This window comes from Pseudorca crassidens, chromosome 6 (assembly GCF_039906515.1).
Source record: "Pseudorca crassidens isolate mPseCra1 chromosome 6, mPseCra1.hap1, whole genome shotgun sequence".
Taxonomy (NCBI): domain Eukaryota; kingdom Metazoa; phylum Chordata; class Mammalia; order Artiodactyla; family Delphinidae; genus Pseudorca; species Pseudorca crassidens.
In genome coordinates, this window is record NC_090301.1 from 60,599,146 (window position 1) to 60,612,439 (window position 13,294).

The following is a 13,294-nucleotide window of genomic DNA, read 5'->3' on the forward strand; positions in this document are numbered from 1 at the left end:
GGCGCATGGGCTTAATTGCTCCGTGGCATGTGGGGTCTTCCCAGACCAGGGCTTGAACCTGTGTCCCCTGCATTGGCATGTGGATTCTTAACCACTGTGCCACATGGGAAGTCTCTAGTGTGTCTTTTAAAGCTTGTGTTTCCTTATTGATTTTCATTTTGGATGATCTGTCCATTGGTGAAAGTGGGGTGTTAAAGTCCCCTACTATTATTGTGTTACTGTCGATTTCCCCTTTTATGGCTGTTAGCATTTGCCTTATATATTGAGGTGCTCCTATGTTGGGTGCATAAATATTTACAATTGTTATATCTTCTTCTTGGATTGATGCCTTGATCATTATGTCATGTCCTTCTTTGTCTCTTGTAATAGTCTTTATTTTAAAGTCTATTTTCTCTGATAGGAGAAATGCTACTCTAGCTTTCTTTTGATTTCCATTTGCATGGAATATCTTTTTCTATCCCCTCACTTTCAGTCTGTGTGTGTCCCTAGGTCTGAAGTGGGTCTCTTGTAGACAGCAAGTATATGGGTCTTGTTTTTGTATCCATTCAGCCAGTCTGTGTCTTTTGGTTGGAGCATTTAATCCATTTACATTTAAGGTAATTATTGATATGTATGTTCCTATTACCATTTTCTTAATTGTTTTGGGTTTGTTATTGTAGGTCTTTTCTTTCTCTTGTGTTTCCTGCCTAGAGAAGTTCCTTTAGCATTTGTTGTAAAGCTGGTTTGGTGGTGCTGAATTCTCTTAGCTTTTGCTTGTCTGTAAATATTTTAATTTCTCCATTGAATCTAAATGAGATCCTTGCTGGCTAGAGTAATCTTGGTTGTAGGTTTTTCCCTTTCATCACTTTAAATATGTCCTGCCACTCTCTTCTGGCTTGCAGAGTTTCTGCTGAAAGATCAGCTGTTAACTTTATGGAGTTTCCCTTGTATGTTATTTGTTGCTTTTCCCTTGTTGCTTTTAATATTTTTTCTTTGAATTTAATTTTTGATAGTTTGATTAATATGTGTCTTGGTGTGTTTCTCCTTAGATTTATCCTGTATGGGACTCTCTGCCCTTCCTGGACTTGACTATTTCCTTTCCCATGTTAGGGAAATTTTCAACTATAATCTCTTCAAATATTTTCTCAGACCTTTTCTTTTTCTGTTCTTCTGGGACACCTATAATTCGAATGTTGGTGTGTTTAATGTTGTCCCAGAGGTCTCTGAGACTGTCCTCAATTCTTTTCATTCTTTTTTCTTTATTCTGCTCTTCGGCAGTTATTTCCACTGTTTTATCTTCTGGGTCACTTATCTGTTCTTCTGCATCAGTTATTCTGCTACTGATTCCTTCTAGGGTATTTTTAATTTCATTTATTGTGTTGTTCATCACTCTTTGTTTGCTCTTTAGTTCTTCTAGATCCTTGTTAAACGTTTCTTGTATTTTCTCCATTTTGTTTCCGAGATTTTGGATCATCTTTACCAGCATTACTCTGAATTCTTTTTCAGGTAGACTGCCTCTTCATTTGTTTGGTCTGGTGGGTTTTTACCTTGCTCCTTCATCTGCTGCATATTTCTCTGTTTTCTCATTATGTTTAACTTACTATGTTTGGGGTCTCCTTTTCGCAGGCTGCAGGTTTGTAGTTCCTGTTATTTTTGGTGTCTGTCCCCCGTGGGTGAGGTTGGTTTAGTGGCTTGTATAGGTTTCCTGGTGGAGGGGACTGGAGCCTGTGTTCTGGTGGGTGGGACTGTATCTTGTCCTTCTGGTGGGCAGGGCCACGTCCAATGGTGTGTTTTGGAGTGTCTTTGAACTTAGTATGACTTTAGGCAGCCTCTCTGCTAATGGGTGGGGTTGTGCTCCTGTCTTGCTAGTTGTTTGGCATGCGGCGTCCAGCACTGGAGCTTGCTGGCCGTTGGGTGGAGCTGGGCCTTAGTGTTGAGATGAAGATCTCTGGGAGAGCTCTCACCAATTGATATTAAGTGGGGCTGGGAGGTTTCTGGTGTTCCATTGTCCTGGACTCAGCCCTCCCACCTCAGAGGCTCAGGCCCAACACCCGGCCAGAGCACCAAGACCACAGGGCTCAGAAGAAAAGGAAGAAAGATTAAAAAAAAAAAAAAAACCCCAAAACAAAAACGGACAGACAGAACCCTAGGACAAATGGTAAAAACAAAGCTATACAGACAAAATGACACAAAGAAACATACACACACACACACACAGAGAAAAAGGAAAAAAAAAAAATATATATATATGTATAAATTTTTTAAAAACTGGAAGAGAGAAACAAATCAATAAACAAATCCACTAACGATAATAAGCTCTAAATACTAAACTAAGGTAAACATAAAACCAGAAACAAATTAGATGCAGAAAGCAAACCCCAAGTCTACAGTTGCTCCCAAAGTCTACCACCTCAATTTTGGGAACATTCGTGGCCTATTCAGGTATCCTTCAGATGCAGGGTTTATCAAGTTGATCATGGGGATTTAATCTGCTCCTGAGGCTGCACGGAGAAATTTCCCTTTCTCTTCTTTGTTCGCACAGCTCCTGAGGTTCAGCTTTGGTTTTGGTCCCGCCTCTGGGTGTAGGCTGCCCTCAGGAGTCAATTCCCTGCCCAGACAGGAGGGAGTTAAAGCAGCAGCTGATTAGTGCTCTCTTGCTCACTCAGGCCAGGGGGACGGAGGAGTACAGTAGTCATAATTGGAATGCGGGCGATCCTGAGGTGGCAGAGGCCAGCTTGACATTGCAACAGCCTGAGGCACGCCATGTGTTCTCCTGGGGAAGTTGTCCCTGGGTCACAGGACCCTGGCAGTGGTATGCTGCACAGGCTCCTGGCGGGGGCTGGGGAGGTGTGGATAGTGACCTGCGCTTGCACACAGGATTCTTGGTGGCAGCGGCCACAGCATTAGAGGTTCATGCCCGTCTCTGGGGTCCGAGCTGATAGCTGCGGCTCACGCCTGTCTCTGGAGCTCGTGCAGTGCTCTGCCTTCTGTGGGCACTCTGGGAAGGAATCCCCTTGCCTTGCACACCCCGAAACAAAGGTCTCTTGCATCTCTGGCAGGTCCAGACTTTTTCCCGGACTCCCTCCCGGCTAGCTGTGGCGCACTAGCCCCCTTCAGGCTGTGTTCACGCAGCCAACCCCAGTCCTCTCCCTGGGATCTGACCTCTGAAGCCTGAGCCTCAGCTCCCAGCCTCTGCCCACCCTGGCGGGTGAGCAGACAAACCTCTCAGGCTGGTGAGTGCTGTTCAGCACCGATCCTTTGTGCAGGAATCTCTCTGCCCTCTGCACCCCTGTTGCTGCGCTCTCCTTCGTGGCTCTGAAGCTTCCCTCCTGCCCACCCTCCATCCCTGCCAGTGAAGGGGCTTCCTAGTGTGTGGAAATTTTTCATCCTTCACAGCTCCCTCCCAGAGGTGCGAGTCCTGTCCCTATTCTTTTGTCTCTGTTTTTTCGTTTTTCTTTTGCCCTACCCAGGTACGTGGGGAGTTTCTTGCCTTTTGGGAGGTCTGAGGTCTTCTGCCAGCATTCAGTAGGTGTTCTGTAGGAGTTGTTCCACATGTAGATGTAGTTTTGATGTATTTGTGGGGAGGAAGGTGATCTCCACGTCTTACTCCTCCACCATCTTGAAGGTCTCCTCCCCACTTTTTATTTTAAAAAATTTTAAAGCTACAGAAAAGTTTGAAGAGGTAAAATGAACTTTTTGGATACCTTTCAACTAGGTTCACTTATTTACATTTTTCCATATTTGCTTTATCTTTATAAATACATATTTGTTTTTGCTGATCCATTTGAAAGTATGTTGCAGACATCATGGTACTTCATCCCTAAATATTTCCACATATATCTCGTAAGAATGAGGACATGCTGCAACCGAACAATACCATTATCACACATAAAAATTCAACAATAATTTCATAGTATCATCTAATAGTCAAAATTCAAACTTCCTCAACAACACCAGAAATGTCTTTGTTTTTTCCGATGCAAAATCTAATCAAGGATGACACCTTACACTTGATTGCTGTGTACCTTTAGTCTTTAATTCTGGAATAATCCCCTGCTTGTTTGTCCTTAACATTGTAAGTCATTTGTCTTACATAATGTCCCACATTTTATATCTGATTGTTTCCTTGTGGTGTTGTCTAACTTGTTCCAGTACTATAAATGGGAAGTTAGTTTAGTGGTAAAGTTAATTTTTCTTTTTAACAGCTCTATTGAGGTATTCTTTACAGAGCTTTGTAACCATCACCACAATCCAATTTTAATATTGAATATATTTCCATCACCTCCCCCAAAGTACAGTATATCATTTTATATTTCTACTTTATATATTCCAATAATTATGAATTTACAGTTTTTCCACATTCTCAGGAACACTTTATTATTGTCTATCTTATAGTTATTCAATGGGTGTGTAGTGATACTACATTTTGGTTTTAATTTGCATTTCCCCAGTGACTGAAGATGCTGGCATCTTTTCATGTGCTTGTAGATATTTGTGTTTAAGTCTTCAACCTATTTTTAAATTGGGGTTTTCCCTTTTATTATTGAGTTTTAAGAGTTCTTTATACATTCTGGATATGAGTTCTTCAGATTTGCAATTATTTTCTCCTAGTCTATTTTCTTAATGGTGTCTTTTGAAACACAGAAGTTTTAAATTTTGATTAAGTCCAATTTATCAAGTTTTAAATTTTATGGATCATGCTTTTGGTATCATCTAAAAACTCTGCCTAAACCAAGGTCATCAAGATTTTCTCCTGTGTTTTCTTTGAAAATTTTATCTTTAGCTCTTACATTTAGACATGTGATCTATTTTGAGCTAATTTTTTGTATGGTGTAAAGGGTCTAAATTTATCTTTTTGCATGTGGCTGTCTAATTGTCTCAGCACCATTTGTTGGAAAGATTATCCTTCCCCCAATGAATTGCTTTGGTGCTTTTGTCAAAAATGAATTGACCATACATGTAAGGGTTTATTTATAAATCCTCAGTTCTGTTCCATTCATCTATATGACTATACTTATGCCAGTACCACATTGCCTTGATTACTGTAGCTTCATATTAAGTTTTAAAATAGGAAAGTGTAAATGTTCCAGCTTTGTTTTTCAAATTTGTTTTGGCTGGATCTTTTGCACTTCTATATAAATTTTAGATTAGCTTATCAGTTTCTTCAGAAAAGCCAGTTAGTATTCTGATAGGGATTTTGTTGAATCTATAAATCAATTTGGGGTGAATTGCCTTCTTAACAATCTTGTCTTTCAATTCATGAACTTGGAATCTCCCTCTACTTATTTATATCTTTTAAAATTTCATGTTTCATAGTTTTAGTGTTTTCAGTTTTATAGTTCTTAGTGAACAGGTCTGGTACTTCTTTTGTTAAATTTATTCCTAAGGATTTTATTGTTTATGATGTTTTAATGAATGGAATTGTTAAGTTTATTTTCAGATTGTTCACTGTTAGTATATAGAAATATGACTGATTTTTCTACATTGATCTTATATCCTACAACCTTGCTGAACTCACTTATTAGTTAATTGTTGGGTTTTGTTTCCTATGTCTCAATTCTTTTGGTTGTCATTGTTCCTGTCTTCCTCCTTTACTCCTTTCTTTTGTTTAAAATAAGTATGTTGCAGTGTGCCATTTTAATTCCTTTCTTTGTTTTTACTATTTTAAAAAACACTTAATATTTTTCCAGAGCAGTTTTAGATTCACAGAAAAATTAGGAGGTCCAGAGATTTCCCATATACCCCCTGTCCCCACACATGCACAGCCTCCCCCATTATCAGCATCCTCCACCAGAGTGGTACCTTTGTTACGCTTGATGTGAACCTACATCGATACATCTTTATCACCCAAAGTCTGTAATTTACATTAGGGTTCACTCTCAATATTGTACATTCTGTGGGTTTGGACAAATGTATAATGACATGCATCCACCATTATGGTACCATACAGAGTATTTTCACTGCCCGAAAGACCTTTGTGCTCCATGTATTCATGTCCCCTCCCCTCAGTACCTGACAGCCACTGATGTTTTTGTTTCCATAGTTTTGCCTTTTCCAGAATGTCAAATAGTTAGAATCATAGTGTGTCAGATTGGCTTCATTTACTTAGTAATATGCAATTAAGGTTCCTCCCTGTCTTTTTGTGGCTTGAGCACTCTTTTTTTTTTTTTTTTTTTTTGTTAAAGCACTGAATAATATTCCACTGTCTGGATGTACCACGGTTTATTGATCCATTCACCTACTAAAGGACATCTTGGTTGCCTTCAAGTTTTGGCAATTATGAATAAACCTGCTATAAATATCCATGTGTAGGTATTTGTAGGGACAGAAGCTTTTAGCTCCTTTGAATAACAAGGAGCATTATTGCTGGATCGTATGGTAAGGGTATGTTTAGTTTTGTACACTAACCTGTCTTCCAAAGTGGCTGTACCATTTTGTGTTCCTACCATCAATGAATGAGAGTTATTTTTGCCCCACTCTCTCATCAGCATTTGGTGTTGTCAGTATTCCAGATTTTGGCCATTGTAATAGGTATGTAGTGGTATCTTGTTGTTTTAATTTGCATTCTCTTTATAACACGTGATGTGGAACATCTTTTCATATGCTTATTTGCCATCTGTATATCTTCTTTGGTGAGGTGTTTATTGAGGTCTTTGGCTCATTTTTTTTTTTTTTTTTTTTTGCGGTACGCGGCCTCTCACTGTTGTGGCCTCTCCCGTTGCGGAGCAAGGCTCCGGACGCGCAGGCTCAGCGGCCATGGCTTACGGGCCCAGCCGCTCCGCGGCATGTGGGATCCTCCCAGACCAGGGCACAAACCCATGTCCCCTGCATCGGCAGGCGGACTCTCAACCACTGCACCACCAGGGAAGCCCTTTGGCTCATTTTCTCTTCACCTTTTTTTTTTTTTTGCGGTACGTGGGCCTCTCACTGTTGTGGCCTCTCCTGTTGCGGAGCACAGGCTCCAGACGTGCAGGCTCAGAGGCCATGGCTCACGGGCCCAGCCACTCCGCAGCATGTGGGATCTTCCTGGACCGGGGCACGAACCTGTGTCCCCTGCATCAGCAGGCGGACTCTCAACCACTGCACCACCAGGGAAGCCCTGGCTCATTTTTTAATTGGATTGTTTTCTTATCATTGAGTTTTAAGAGTTCTTTGTATATTTTGGATAACAGTCCTTTGTCAGTTATGGCTTCTGCAAATATTTTTTTTCCCATTCTGTGGCTTGTCTTCTCATTCTCTTGACATTGTGTTTCAGAGAGCAGAAGTTTTTAATTTTAATAAAATCCAACTTAATTATTTCTTTCATGGATTGTGTCTTTGGTGTTATATCTAAAAAGTCACCACCATACCTAAGGTCACCTAGGTTTTCTCCTGTGTTACCTTCTAGGAGCTTATATTTGTGTGTTTTATGTTTAGGTGTATGATCTATTTTGAATTTCTTTTTGTGAAGGCTGTAAGGTCTCTGCCTAGATTCATTTTTTTTGCATGTGGATGCTCAATTGTACCATTTGTTGAAAACACTATCTTTGCTCCATTGTATTGCTTTTGCTCCTTTGTCAAAGATCTAGTTGACTATACTTATGTGGGTCTATTTCTGGGCTCTATTCTATTCTTTTGACCTGTTTGTTTATTCTTTTGCCAATATTACACTGTCTTGATTACTTTATAACTTTGTAGTAAGTCTTGAAGTCAGGTAATGTCAGTCCTCTAACTTTGTTCTTCTTCAGCACTATGTTGGCTATTTTTCTTCTGCCTTTCCATATAAACTTTAGCATCAGTTTGACAATGTCCACAAAATGACTTACTGGGATTTTGATGGGGATTACATTGAATCTATTGATCAAAGTAGGTAGAGCTGATGTCTTGATAATATAGTCTTCTTATCCATGAATGTGGAATATTTATTTAGTTCTTTGATCTTGTTCATCAGTTTTGTAGTTTTCCTTTTATAGATCTTATACATATTTTCTTAAACTTATACCTTAATATTTCATTTTGAAGTGCTAATATAAATGGTATTTTGTTTTTAATTTCAAATTATGTGGAATATGGGAAAGGAATTGACCTTTGTACATTAACTTTGTATCCTTCAACCTTGTTGTAGTCACTTATTAGGTCCAGGAGATTTGTTGTTGTTGTTGTTGTTGTCAACTTCTTTCAGATTTTCTACATAGACAATCATGTCATCTGCAAACAAACAAGTTTTATTTTTTCTTCCCAATCTGTATACCTTTCCTTTTCTTGTCTTATTGCATGAGCTAGCGCTTCTAGTACAGTGTTGAAAAGGAGTGCTGAGAGGGGGCATCCTTGCCTTCTTCCTCCTAGTGGAAAGCTCTTCCTCTTCCATCTTAATGGGAAAGCTTCATGTTTCTCACCATTAAGTATGATGTTCGTGTAGGGCTTTTTGTAGATTTTTTTTTTTTATCAAGGTGAGAAAGTTCCCCTCTCAGTTTGCAGAGAGTTTTTCTCATGAATGAGTGTTAGATTTTTTCAAATGCTTTTTCTGCATCTATTGATGTGATCATGTGATTTTTCTTTTTAAGCTGTTGATGTTATGGATTACATTGATTTTCAAATGTTGAACCAGTCTTGCCTTGGATAAATCCCAATTTGTTGTCGTGTATAATTCTTTTTATACATTGTTGAATTTGATTTCCTAATGTTTTTTACTGAGGATTTTTGCGTCTATATTTAAGAGAGATATTGGTCTATAGTTTTCTTGTAATGTCTTTGGCTTTGGTATTAGGGTAATGCTGTCTTCATAGAATGAGTTAGGAAATATTCCTTCTTCTTGTATCCTCTGAAAGAGATTGTAGAGAATTATTATGATTTCTTCCTTAAATGTCTAGTAGAATTCATCAGTGAACCCTTCTGGGCCTGGGGCTTTCTTTTTTGGAGGGTTATTGGTTATTGATTCAATTTCTTTGATATAATCCTATTCAGATGATCTGTTTCTTTTGTGAGTTTTGGAAAATTGTGTCTTTCAAGGAATTAGTCTATTTCATCTAGGTTTCATCATCAAATATGTGGGCATAGAGTTGTTCACAGTATTCCTTTATTGTCCTTTTAATGTCCTTGGGATATCTAGTGATGTTCTTTCTTTCACCTCTGTTATTAGTAATTAATAACTTTTCTCTTTCTTAACCTGGCTAGAAATTTGTCAATTTTATTGGCCTTTATAAAGAAATAGCTTTTGGTTTCATTGATTGTTTTTCTATTAATTTCCTGTTTTTAATTTCATTAATTTCTGCTCTAGTTTTTATTTCTTTTCTGATGCTTACTTCAGATTTAATTGGCACTTCTTTCTCTAGTTTTCTAAGGTAGAAACTTAGATGATTAATTTTAGATCTTTCTTCCTTTCTAATATAGTCACTCAATGCTATAAATTTCCCTCTGAACACTGCTTTGCTGCATCCCACAAATTTTGATAAGTTGTGTTTTAATTTTTTTTTTTGCGGTACGCGGACCCCTCACTGTTGTGGCCTCTCCCGTTGCGGAGCACAGGCACTGGATGTGCAGGCTCAGCGGCCATGGCTCATGGGCCTAGCCGCTCCACGGCATGTGGGATCTTCCCGGACTGGGGCACGAACCCGTGTCCCCTGCATCGGCAGGCGGACTCTCAACCACTGCGCCACCGGGGAAGCCCAGTTGTGTTTTAATTTAATTCAGAATATTTTAAAATTTCTCTTGAGACTTCTTTGGCCCATGTGTTACTTGAAGTATGTTGTTTAATTTCCCTGTATTATGAGATTTTCCAGTTGCCTTTCTGTTATTGATTTCTAGTTTAATTAGATCATGGTCTGAGGGAAGGCATTATATGATTTCTAGCTGTTAAAATTTGTTAACATATATATTATAGCCCAGAATGTGGTCTGTCTTGGTTAATGTTCAGTGTGTGCTTGAGAACAAAGTGTATTCTGTTGCTGTTGGATGTAGTCTATAGATATTGATTATATCCAGTTGACTGACGGTGCTGTTGAGTTTAACTGTGTCCTTACTGATTTTCTGCTTACTGAATCTGTCCACTTCTGAGAGAGGGGTATTGAAGTTTCCAACTATGATGATTGATTCATCTTTTTTAAAAAAATAAATTTATATTTTAATTTTTGGCTGCAGTGGGTCATTACTGTGCATAGGCTTTCTCTAGTTGCAGCAAGTGGGGGCTACCCTTTGCTGTGGTGCACAGGCTTCTCATTGTGGTGGCTTCTCTTGTTGCGAAGCACGGGCTCTAGGCACACGGGCTTCAGTAGTTGTGGCATGTGGGCTCAATAGTTGTGGCTCTTGGGCTCTAGAGCGTGGGCTCATTAGTTGTGGTGCATGGGCTTAGTTGCTCTGCGGCATGGGTGATCTTCCCAGACCAGGGCTCGAACCTGTGTCCCCTGCATTGGCAGGCAGATTCCTAACCACTGTGCCACCAGGGAAGTCCCTGATTCATCTTTTTTCCTTGCATTTCGATCAGTTTTGCATCACATAGTTTGATGCTCTGTTGTTAGGTGCATATATATTTATGATTATTATGTCTTTTTTTGAGAACTGACCCCGCTATCATTATGTAATACACTTCTTAATCCCTGATAACTTTTCTTGCTTTGAAGTCTGCTCTGTCTGAAATTAATATGGCTACCCCTACTTTCTTTTTAAATATATTTATTTATTTATTTATTTTTGGCTGAGTTGGGTCTTCGTTTCTGTGCGTGGGCTTTCTCTAGTTGCGGCGAGCGGGGGCCACTCTTCATCGCGGTGCGTGGGCCTCTCACTATCACAGCCTCTTGTTGCGGAGCACAGGCTCCAGATGCGCAGGCTCAGTAGTTGTGGCTTACGGGCCCAGTTGCTCCATGGCATGTGGGATCTTCCCAGACCAGGGCTCGAACCCATGTCCCCTGCATTGGCAGGCCAATTCTCAACCACTGCGCCACCAGGGAAGCCCCCTACTTTCTTCTGATTAGTGTTAGTATGGTATATTTTTCTCTACCCATTTACTTTTTGGCTGCACCGTGTATCTTGCGGGATCCTAGTTCCCTGACCAGAGATTGAACCTGTGCCCTTGGCAGTGAAAGTGCAGAGTCCTAACCACTGGACCTCCAGGGAATTCCCTCCACCTGTTTACTTTTAATCCATATATGTCTTAATATTTAAAGTGGAGTTGTTCTTATTTATTGATATTAAAGTGCTTTTCATATAGTTGGGTCTTATTTTTTAATCCAGTGTGACAAACTCTCTTTTCATTGGTGCATTCCGACCACTGATGCTTGAAGTGATTATTGATCTACTTGGATTAATACCTACCATATTTGTTACTGTTTTCTAATTCTTGCTCTTTTTATTTGTTCCTATCTTCATCCTCCATCTCCATTCTTTTTCTGCCTTTTTTGGCTTTACTTGAGCATTTTATATGATTCCATCTTCTCTCCTTTCTTAGCATTTCAGTTATACTTCTTTTTCTTCATTTTTAAAAAATTTAAAAACTTTAGTTGTTGCCCTAGCGTTTGCAATATACATTTACAGCTAATCTAGTGAGAGTATTTTATGATTACAAAATAATCCTAATTCTTCCCTTTTGTCTGTTATCATTGCTGTCATTCATTTCGCTTGTACATAAGCATGCACAGCATGTATATCTATATGTGTGTTATATATACATGTATTTGAATACAGTGTTGCTATTATTTTGAACAAACATCTATTAGATCAATCAAGAATAATAAATAAAAATAAATAAGAAATATAAAGATTTTTCACTTATTCTTTCTCGGATGTACTTCCTTTCTTTATGTAGATCAGTTTCTGACCTGTATCACTTTTTATTTTCTCTCTCTAAAGAACTTCTTTTAACATTTCTGGCAAGGCATGTCTACTGACAACAAATTACCTCAATTTTTGTTTGAGAAAAACTTTATTTCTCCTTCACTTTTTTTTTGCACACTATTTAAAAAATTATTTTTTATTGACGTACAGTTGACTAACAATATTATATTTCAGGTGTATAACAGTTGTATAGTTGTATAACAGGTGTATAACAGATTCAAAAGTTTTATAGATTATATACCATTTATAGTTATAAAATATTGGCTATATTCCCTGTGCTCTAGCTTATGTCCTTGTAGCTTATTTAGTTTGTGCCTCTTAACCTCCTACCCTTATCTTTCCCCCTCCCTCTTCCCTCTCCCCATTAGTTACCACTAGTTTGTTCTCTATATCTGTGGGCCTGCTTTTTGTTATATTAGTTAATTTTTTAGATTCTGCATATAACTGATAACATGCAGTATTTGTCTTTCTCTGACTTATTTCAGTAAGCGTAATACCCTCCAGGTCCATCCATGTTGTTACAGATGGCATTCTTTTTTATGGCTGAGTACTGTTCCACTGTAGGTGTTTATGTATGTGTGTGTGTGTGTATGTACGAATGTATGTATGTATACATACCACATCTTCTTTATCCATTTGTCTGTTGATGAACACTTAGGTTGCTTCCTAATGCTGCTATGAACATTGGGGTGAGTATATCCTTTTGAATTAGTGTTTTCATTTTCTTCAGATATATACCCAGGAGTGGAATTGCTGGATCATATGGTAGTCCTATTTTTATTTTTATGAGGAACCCCCATACTGTTTTCCACAGTGGCTGTACCAATTTACATTCCCACCAGCATTGTACAAGGTTTCCCTTTACTCCACATCCTCACCAACATTTGTTGTGTTTTTTGAGGGTAGCCATTCTGATCAGTATGAGATAATACCTGAGGGTGGTTTTGATTTGTATTTCTCTGGTTAGTGATGTTGAGCATTTTTTCATGAGCCTGTGGGCTATCTATATGTCTTCTTTATAAAAAGGTCTTCTGCCCATTTTTTAATTGGGTTATTTTTTGAAACTGAGTTGTATGAGCTGTATGTATATATCTATATATCTATAGATATTGATATTAACCCCCTTATTGGTCATATCATTTGCAAATATTTTTTTCCCATTCAGTATGTTGTCTTTTTGCTTTGTTGATCGTTTCCTTTGCTGTGAAAGAGCTTTTAAGTTTAACGAGGACCCATTTGTTTATTTTTGCTTTTGTTTCCTTTGCCTTAGGAGACTGATGCAGAAAATATTGCTATAATTTATGTCAAAGTGTGTTCTGCCTATGTCTTCTTCTAGAAGTTTTATGGGTTTTGGTCTTATGTTTAGGTCTTTAATCACTTTTGGGTTTATTTTTGTATATGATGTGAGAAAATGTTCTATTTCATTCTTTTGCATGTAGCTGTCCAGTTTTCCCAGAAGCACTTATTGAAGAGGCTGTCTTTTCTCCATTGTATATTCTTGCCTCCTCTG